The following is an 8,476-nucleotide window of genomic DNA, read 5'->3' on the forward strand; positions in this document are numbered from 1 at the left end:
AGACCCTTTTGAACAGGCTGCTATGTGATCCAAAATAATGGTACGTGTTTACACACAACACAATGGCAGCAACAGCCAAATGCAGGTCTGGCGAGTGCACTACAGCTGCTCCTTCCTTCAGACAAGGCACAGTGAGCAGATACAAAAGAGTTCATATTCGCAAAAATATGGCTTTCATCTTAGAAGGTGGCAGTCTCATTTCCAAAACAGACAGCTGGCCCTCCAACTGGACTAAACCATACAAGACTCTGTACTAAAAGTTTAAAACGGGTCTGGACCCTTTAAAATGGGTCTGGATTAGGATCATAGAGCTTTCCAAACTGCTGCTATTTTACCACCAACAGTCCCCAACAATGCATTATTCAGACCAACAGGTTGCCATCTAACATATAAAAGAATTTCTCTTGTGACAGTATCTTCCAGCTACATTCAGGAAGACAGCCAGATACAAACTCTTAATATAGACACTGAGTACACAGAAGTTACCTATCTGCTTTAGAAAAAGACGTTCAGTGTGCTAGAAAGGAGGGTTTGAATAAACAGGCACTATTTTACAGCTTTTTTATAGTAGTGTTGCACATTGGTGTAAAAGTAAGCTGGCACCTTAAGACAATACATCCTACTGCTTACACCTAGAGATAGGAATAGGGCTTATTTGCTGCTGCTTACGCAATGGCTGATGGCATGTTGCAAGGAGAGCTCACTTGTTTCACCATTGCCATCTGAAGACAACACCATTTTGTACGTGACCTTGCACAAAAATTGCATCACCTTATTTCAAGTGATCTTTCCAGTTTTCTAGTCTCAGAAGCACAGTATCGGTGTTACCATCTGTCTTGCTCAAGACAAACCATAATTAAATACTACTAACAAACTGGCTAATACTTTATAGCATAACTGTACCACTCCTAATTATGTTAGGCACCAAAACAGAGTTCATAATGGAATGCTTCAATCCACTGCATCTTGATTAAAAATAGTGTAACTCAAAAGAAACATTTCTTGACTAAGATGAAGGAGATGCATTGAAAGATTTCCTCCTCTCCTTCCTCCGCACATAGCCATTAACGTTACAATCCCAGTTAAGAGCTATTCAGAATATGATAGTTAAAACTGGACAAAGACAGCTGTCATAGCAACAATAACAGATGCAGGCACAATTTTTAACCTCCTTCACTTTTACAAAGAAAAATGCCACTAATAGTCACCACAGAAAGGAGGATCTTGAAATACAGGTTTTAAGATTCTGTCTTGTAATTAATGGGACTCCGTCAATGGTATCTCTCAGTACACCTAAGTAATGAAACACCACATCTGTACACTTCAATTTCAGACTTCTGATAAAGACTTTCTAGAGAAATCCATTTGCGAATTAAGCCATATTTCTAAGATATTCCCCATATAAATGGAATACACGTACCAAATAAAGAAGGAAAATAAGCAGAGCCTTGAATCACACTTCCAGAAAAGATGCTGTGGTACCATACTACTATTATGCCTTCCTGCAGGCAAAGCAGTAACAGACATGCTACCTTCAAGTCCTACCATCTGTAAAGGTAAGAGCACAGATTTTCTCTTCCAGTTGTACTGACACTGCACTTGCCAGGAGTAACTGCAAGTGCTGCCATGTTGTGGGATAGGGAACGATCGTTTGTATCCCCAAGGGACCTCTAGATGTGCTCTAGAGCCCAATCCGCACCAGGAGCTTTTTCTCCAGGTTTTGAACCAGTTCTGCCACCCAGGTTTACCCAGCTTTGAGCACATCCCACTACTCTAGTGTCTCTAAAGACTCATTCTCAAAACAAATAAAAAAAATAGAATGGAAGCTTGAAACAAATGCAGGATGTCTGAATGAGTTACAACATGAGTGAAGCTTAGCACAGTTCAGCAAACAGATTAATTTTAACAGGTACAAATAATGCACTGACAGCCAACCTACAGGAACAAGTGAGATGTGAATGATCTGGACCATCCATAAGCTGCACTGAACCTCTCCCAAATTACTCTCTATACTTACCATAATGGATTACTCTTTCAACCAAGATCACAATAATAATTAAACAAAAACCAAAGCCAAACCCAAATAAAAAACCCACAAAAAACCCCAAGGAACCCTATGTCCTCATTAATTAGTCTCCATTAAACTAATTACTGCTTTAAAGGAGAAGGTATTAATCTTAAAATTCCAATGCTGTACTTAACAGGTACAGACAAAATAAGTGTACCTGAAAATCATTCTTTGGTTCCGCTCCCCTTCTTTTTAGTAAAATCATACATTATAGTTTATTTTCAACTGAAAGACCTATCAGAATATTTGTGTGCATGAATACGAGGGCAAGTTTCCATCTTTCTAAGAAGTTCCTTATAAGAAGCATTTCACATGCAGATATAAAGTCGGCTCTTTCACGAAACAGTTACCGCTGTTATTTTCCACAGAGGAAATAAGAAAACAAATCTTTTAATAGCTTATCCCCAATTTTACTATAACTGCACACAGATAAGGTTTTTTTAAGAGTTGTTAGGAGGTACATCTACACCAAAGTTTACTTGCCATAACAAAGATTTCCCTACCATGTAGATCTCCTGACAGCCATGTCCCAACAGGCTCCAAATCGTTTATACACATACCAAGTATTGTTCAAAGCAGACTTGCTTTAAGCATGATTAAATACCTGTTCAGTTTGAACTGTCCCAGTGCCAGGATAAACTACACTAAACTAGTTCGGACTGTTATCCTGCCGGGCATCAATGGCCTTTGAAACTCCCAGTACCCCAGAATCTGCTGCTTCTGGGAATTATGCCAGGAGCTGCGGGATAGCTCTCCACAGAGGACATTACAAATTAAATATTTTAGAAGTGTGCTTGTGTTTACATGGAGTAAGGCTGCAACAGTTCAGCATATGAGTCAGCATGGTTTGCATCCACACAGAACTGAGCAGTGCAGTTGGGAACTATAAATTTTCCAGGGAAACAAAGAGCGTGAAACGATTCCCCCAGGGGAATGCAGACAGGCTGCACCTAGCAGGAGCTAACACTCACCTGAAGACAGGAATTTTGTTCAGAACTTTACTGCTGAAAAACCCATGATGTCCCCGTGGTGATTTCAGAAGTTTCTACATAGCACAGACATTTTGGTCTCGCCTGTATTGGAGAGGTTAATACTGACACCATGGCCAGATAAACTTACAGGCACACACATCCATACCAGGATACAGCTCTGAGTCTTATAATTAACACTCAGCTCCTTTAAAGTGAAAGCTGAAGTGTATTTCCTATCAGAATAGCAGAGAAAAATTTTGAATGTCTCTCAATACAGTAGCATCCAACAAAGTCTTCAGACAGGTAAGCAAAGCAGAACTGAAGAGCAAACTCCTGTTGTGCATCTCACCATGCTGTTACCTACGGCCAGACGCATTTAAGGATCAGGCCAACACCCTTTCATTGAGCCCTCCAGAGACACAGGAAAACAGGATGACATACCAAGCCCCTGAACATCCCACCAAGGAAGAATTTCTCGTGGCAGGAACAGCTGTCATGCCTGTGTTTCAAGAGCTGAGCACATTACCACTATTTCCTCCTCTTGCCTCCACAACAGGCACCTCCGTCTCACGGAGGTTCGACACAGGCCATTGGGAAACCAGGACTGTTTCTCTGAAAACACAGGCTGGACCTCTGCCACTGGTTGGTTACGCAGGGCAGCACACAGAGCCGGAGGACAGCACATCCTCAATTTGAACTGCACTTTCGGGTCAGAGGTAATGACATCTCAGTGTAGTAACACTGCACACAGTTCTGTTGTCATAAACCTCATTAGCCACGTGGAATCAGTCAAGAAAGGTTTCAATTTTCAAGTGGCTTTTGTTTGCATTTTGAACACAAGAGATTAAGATAACTACAGGCTGAGAACATTTTTCAGTATGATATAGTTCGGTTTACTGTTAAAGAAACACACTTGCTGCGATAAAAATAACCAGGGTAGTTCAGAACATTTTCCATAAGCTGTCAGAGGGACTGATTGCGTACCCAGAACTACGTATCTACCAGGATAACAACACTATCTTTCAGCACATGAGATGCTATCTGAGCCAAGATTGGTCTATGACGACACTGTCAAAGACCCAGAACGATATCAAAACTAAATGAATAATTTTTGCTTCCTATTTGCTTCCCAGGCCTCATGCTGCTGCCCCCTGCCAAGTAATAAACTTGAGTACACTCAGTCTTTGCAAAACCACTTAAGTCTCTCTTAAGAGTCATAATCCACAATCACATGCAGACTTTAAGAAGCATTATTAGTAAAATGGATCAAAAGGTGTCATTAAGTAGTCAGCTCTGCAGAACTGGGTGTCCGTGCTCCACATAAAACCCTGCAAGAACTTCCACTCGTAACTATCAGCATACCCTACTCTTTTTTTTTTTTTTCCCCGCCCCATTAATCACAATATTTTATTGTTTCCCCCCTTTTAACCATATCCTCGTTTTCTGGAGTTTGGACAGCAAGTCGGGGCAAGCTGCAATCCCACTGCTGACCCATTTAAGGCAAGGAAGGTAAGTACTCGACCTCTCCAACACAGCCATTGGGCTCCGGGCATCATTAAACAAGTACCCTGTTGAATCTGTCGTCCTTAGTATCCCACTGTGCCGTGAGCAACCAGCACCACGAGGTCCCTCTTTCTTTACACGCGCACGCCGCTGCTGCCGATGCCTTTTCTTCCCAGCTGTAAGAAGAGCCCGAAACTCTTTCAGAAATTTCTCAGCCCTTCTGCAGAGCAGCCCTTGGGCCGAGCGCGGCAACGGGAGAGCACCCTCTGCCGCGCCGCCGGCTCACTGCTCCCGCCCGCCCGCCCCGGGGGTGCCCCGCAGCACCCCGCCGCCCGGCCCGGCCGCCTCTCCCGGGACGGAGGAGAAGGCCGCGGCGCTCCGCCCGACAGCAGGTGCTGCCGCGGCCCCCGCGGGAAACCGCGCCGGGGACCGCGGGCGGGCGCAATCCCCCGGTCCTCCGCCGGCTGCTGCGCTGAGGAGAAAGCCCAAAGCCGGACTGACAGCTCGGCCCCGGGCAGGGGGGGAGGAGGGAGGCCACGGCGAAGTTTCGGGCAGCACCTTCGCGACGGAAAACCCGCTCTCCGGACGGGCGGGGAGCCCGCGGCGCCTCTTCAAAGGCGGCGGCGGTGGCGGCCGCGCCCCGGGGGCAGCGCCCTCCCCGGCCCCGCGCGGGTTTCCCTCCCGCAGGGAAGGGGCGGCGAGCGCGGCCACGGCCGCCACTCACCTCACAGCCGGCGGCTCGGGGGCAGCCACAGCCTCCGGCGGCCTCTGTCTGTCCGTCCGTCCGTCCGCTCGTCGGTCTGTCGGTCCGTCCCTCAGGCCGGCCGGCGGGGCGGAGTGGGGCGGGGGCAGCGGCGCGGCCCCCCGCCGCAGGGGGCCGCCTCCTCGGCGGGGCGGGGCGGGGCGGCGCCCCTCGCCTCAGCGCCCTGGCGGGAGCGGACCCGCCCGACCCCGACCCCGACCCCGACCGGGCGCGCGGGGAGCAACGGCCGCGCGGCGCTGCACGGCCCCACGCGGGACGGGACGGGGCGGGGCGGGGCGGGGCGGGACGGACCCCTCGCCCCGGCTCCGCCCCCGCGCCCCCCGCCCGGCTCGCCCCGCTTCCGCGCGCCTCCTGGAGGCGCTGCTCCACTCCTTAAAGGGGCCGCGCCCGGCGGGGCAGGGGGCGCGGTGCGGCGTGGCGTGGCGGTGGGGCGCGGAGCCGGGCCACCGCAGGTGACCCGCGCGGGCAGCGACACGAGAGGCACGTTTCGCCCGGGCGGAGCCACCTGCCGGGAGCCCCCCGGCGGAGGTAACGGCCACCGAGGCGAAGCCCTTAGGTGGGGACTGAGGTGACGCAGCGGCACCGGCTCGTCCTCGCCCTCATCCCGCCGGGCCGCAGCGGAGGCCCGAGGGGCGTGTTGGGCCCCGCCTCAGACGCCGTCCACGGCGGCCTCGGGGCGCCTCTTCCCGAGCAAGCTCCGCGGGGCGTGGGGGGGCACCGCAGGCGGACCCCGCGGTGTGGCGGGTACCGAGGAGCTGCGTCCAGCACATCCCAACCTTGGAGGCCAAGTCAGTGGCGGACCAGTCTCGGAGTCCCAGTGCTGCCCGCCGGGGAGCACGAGGAGGTGGCCTGCCGCCGGAGTGGGGACCCTCCTCACCCGGGCGTGAGGGTACCCGGGACCTCAGCCAGGGCCTTCCCCCTCATCGAACCACCGCGGCCTCTCCGGCCAGCGCGGTGAAGCGTGGTGGGAGTTCTCTGGGTCCCTGTCATCATGTCTGACCAAGAAGAGTATTTATTTATTGACGGGAGACCAGGCCCAACGGGAGAGCTGCGGTGCAGCAAAGGAGCTAGGCAGGGCTCAGCAGCATAGCTCATGTGTTAGCGTAAGCGTATGGATGACTCCTGCATTAGCAACATTTCTGGACAGTGCTTGTGGTCTACATTCAGGGACATAGGACTTTGTTTTCTTTATTAACTTACACATCCTTTCCAGGCTATCTCAACCAAATTGCAGAGTTTGCTCCTGTAGAGATAGAGCAAATCTTGGGAAGACCATTGTGAGAAGGCTCTCTAGAGGAACAATTCAATGAGTGTCCTTTCTCCCTACCACTGAGACCACACTGGGTAGAAGCTAGGGGAAGCAGAAAGTTTTCATCACTTTTTATTTAAAGGGAAAAAACTCTTCCCCCCGCCCCCCAGGTCAGCTTGTTTAAAATTGAGGCATTGTTAGGAAGATGAAGGAAATATGTTTATGATGTTGTAGACTTTTCCTCAGTGGTGCAGCAAAGGTATTTGTCCATACAGTAAAAGGGAAACAGAGCATTCAAATTTTCTGATGTTAAACAGACCAGGAGATAGAATCATCCTTTTCTTTTTTTTTTTTTTTTTCATCTTCCTCTCATTTTAATCTTGTACTTTAGACAAACACTTTCCTAAGTGAATTCAAGCTTCACTTTATCAGATCTCACAAAGCAACCTGAAACATGACCACAGCAAATACCACATAGAGAATTACCAAAGGGTGAATCATTTGAAGAATATGTTAAACATAGGAACTCAGGTAGAGAACACATGGAACTGAACAGATGACATGCTTCTGTTCCATTCAGTTGCATATGCAAGAGCAGAGCTAACTTTTTGTCCATATCTGTGTGAAGTCTGTGCAGAGAAACAAGAAAATCTTAAGGTGTGGAAACTTGCTAAGATGAGGCAAACCTAAAAAAATTTTAAACACCCAACAAGGAGCACTACAAAGTATCTTTGCACCACTAGAGCACCTTTGTGCTCTAGATGGGCTCGGAACTGAGTACTGAGGGCTTAGTTTGAACATTGCTGAGCTTTATAGCTTCGTGGCAGGCAGAAGTTGCTTAATTGCAGGATAATGATGTGCTGCGGGCACATGCCTTTTGCCTAGAGGCTATGAACTACTTCGTGCAGATGCATGAAACCCACATCACATGGAAAGCATAGATGTGACCTTCCAGTCTGACTGAGGGAGAAGAGGAAAACTAGCATGGAAAGGAAGTCAAACATAAACCATAGCAAGGTTAAAATTCTTGAATTAAAAAAGTTACTTTGAAAATATGGTTTATCCTGATGCCTTTCAACACAGTTTGTCCTGTTGTCCAACACCCCTCTTTGAAACTACCAAAGGCCTTCCCCTTCCTTAAGGAAAAAAAGAGGCAGTACCTTCTCACTAGGATTGTCAAGGTTTAGAGATTGAATTCTGACCCTGTAAAAAATGTCCTGTGACAGGTCTGAGAGAATTGTCTGAGTGGAGGGAAGAAAAAGGTAATTGAAATGTTAAATTTGCTTTTGTTGTGATTGACAAGATACTGTCCTTACTTGTTTTCAAATATCAGAATAGTTTCTTGACGGAACTTTAACAACTGAAAACCTGCAACCTATTTAAAAAGAACTCTGTTTTCACCTTAGTTCAGAACTGATTTGTCTGGATTTAGCTTTGGGCACAGTCCCTGCCTTCTTCTGCCAGAGATTTTTCTCCTGCAAACTTAATCCACGATCCAGATACATGATTATTTCAAATTTACATTTAAAAAGGAGCAAAAGATTGATTTGAATTCTGAGGAAGGCACAGTGATGTTGTTGAATCTTTTGTTCCCAGAAAAAAACAGCAAAGAATTAAGATTATTAAAGAAGTATAATTTGGGTCTGACCAAACATCTCAATCCATGACAGTTAAAAAGATGATTTTCCCCGCTTTTTTAATGTGTTAGACACAAGCATGTTTGATTTATGAAGGGACACAAAACCATCTGTACTTTGGGGCACAAGCAAATGCTCATTTAAACAATGAGGCTCAACGGGGGGGGGGGGGCATATCAGAAAGTAATTACATTCTTTTGCAAATAATTCAGTGTTTTTCAGTCCATGAAGTATCTTTCTTTGTTTTGAAAAGTGCTCTGCAGAAGACACAGTGACTCAACCTCT

At 47.8% G+C, this 8,476-nt stretch overlaps 1 protein-coding gene across 2 annotated transcripts in view; it reads right to left on the reverse strand.

The window, feature by feature from the left end:
* SVIL (supervillin) overlaps window positions 1–5,406 on the reverse strand; it is a 143,286-nt gene extending 137,880 nt beyond the window's left edge. For both annotated transcript variants that reach the window (XM_074900052.1, XM_074900051.1), the window contains exon 1: window positions 5,267–5,406. The gene's annotated coding sequence lies outside the window, so the exon portion shown is untranslated. The remainder of the gene's footprint in view (window positions 1–5,266) is intronic.
* Window positions 5,407–8,476: the final 3,070 nt, after the last annotated feature.

This window comes from Athene noctua, chromosome 2 (genome assembly GCF_965140245.1).
Source record: "Athene noctua chromosome 2, bAthNoc1.hap1.1, whole genome shotgun sequence".
NCBI lineage: Eukaryota > Metazoa > Chordata > Aves > Strigiformes > Strigidae > Athene > Athene noctua.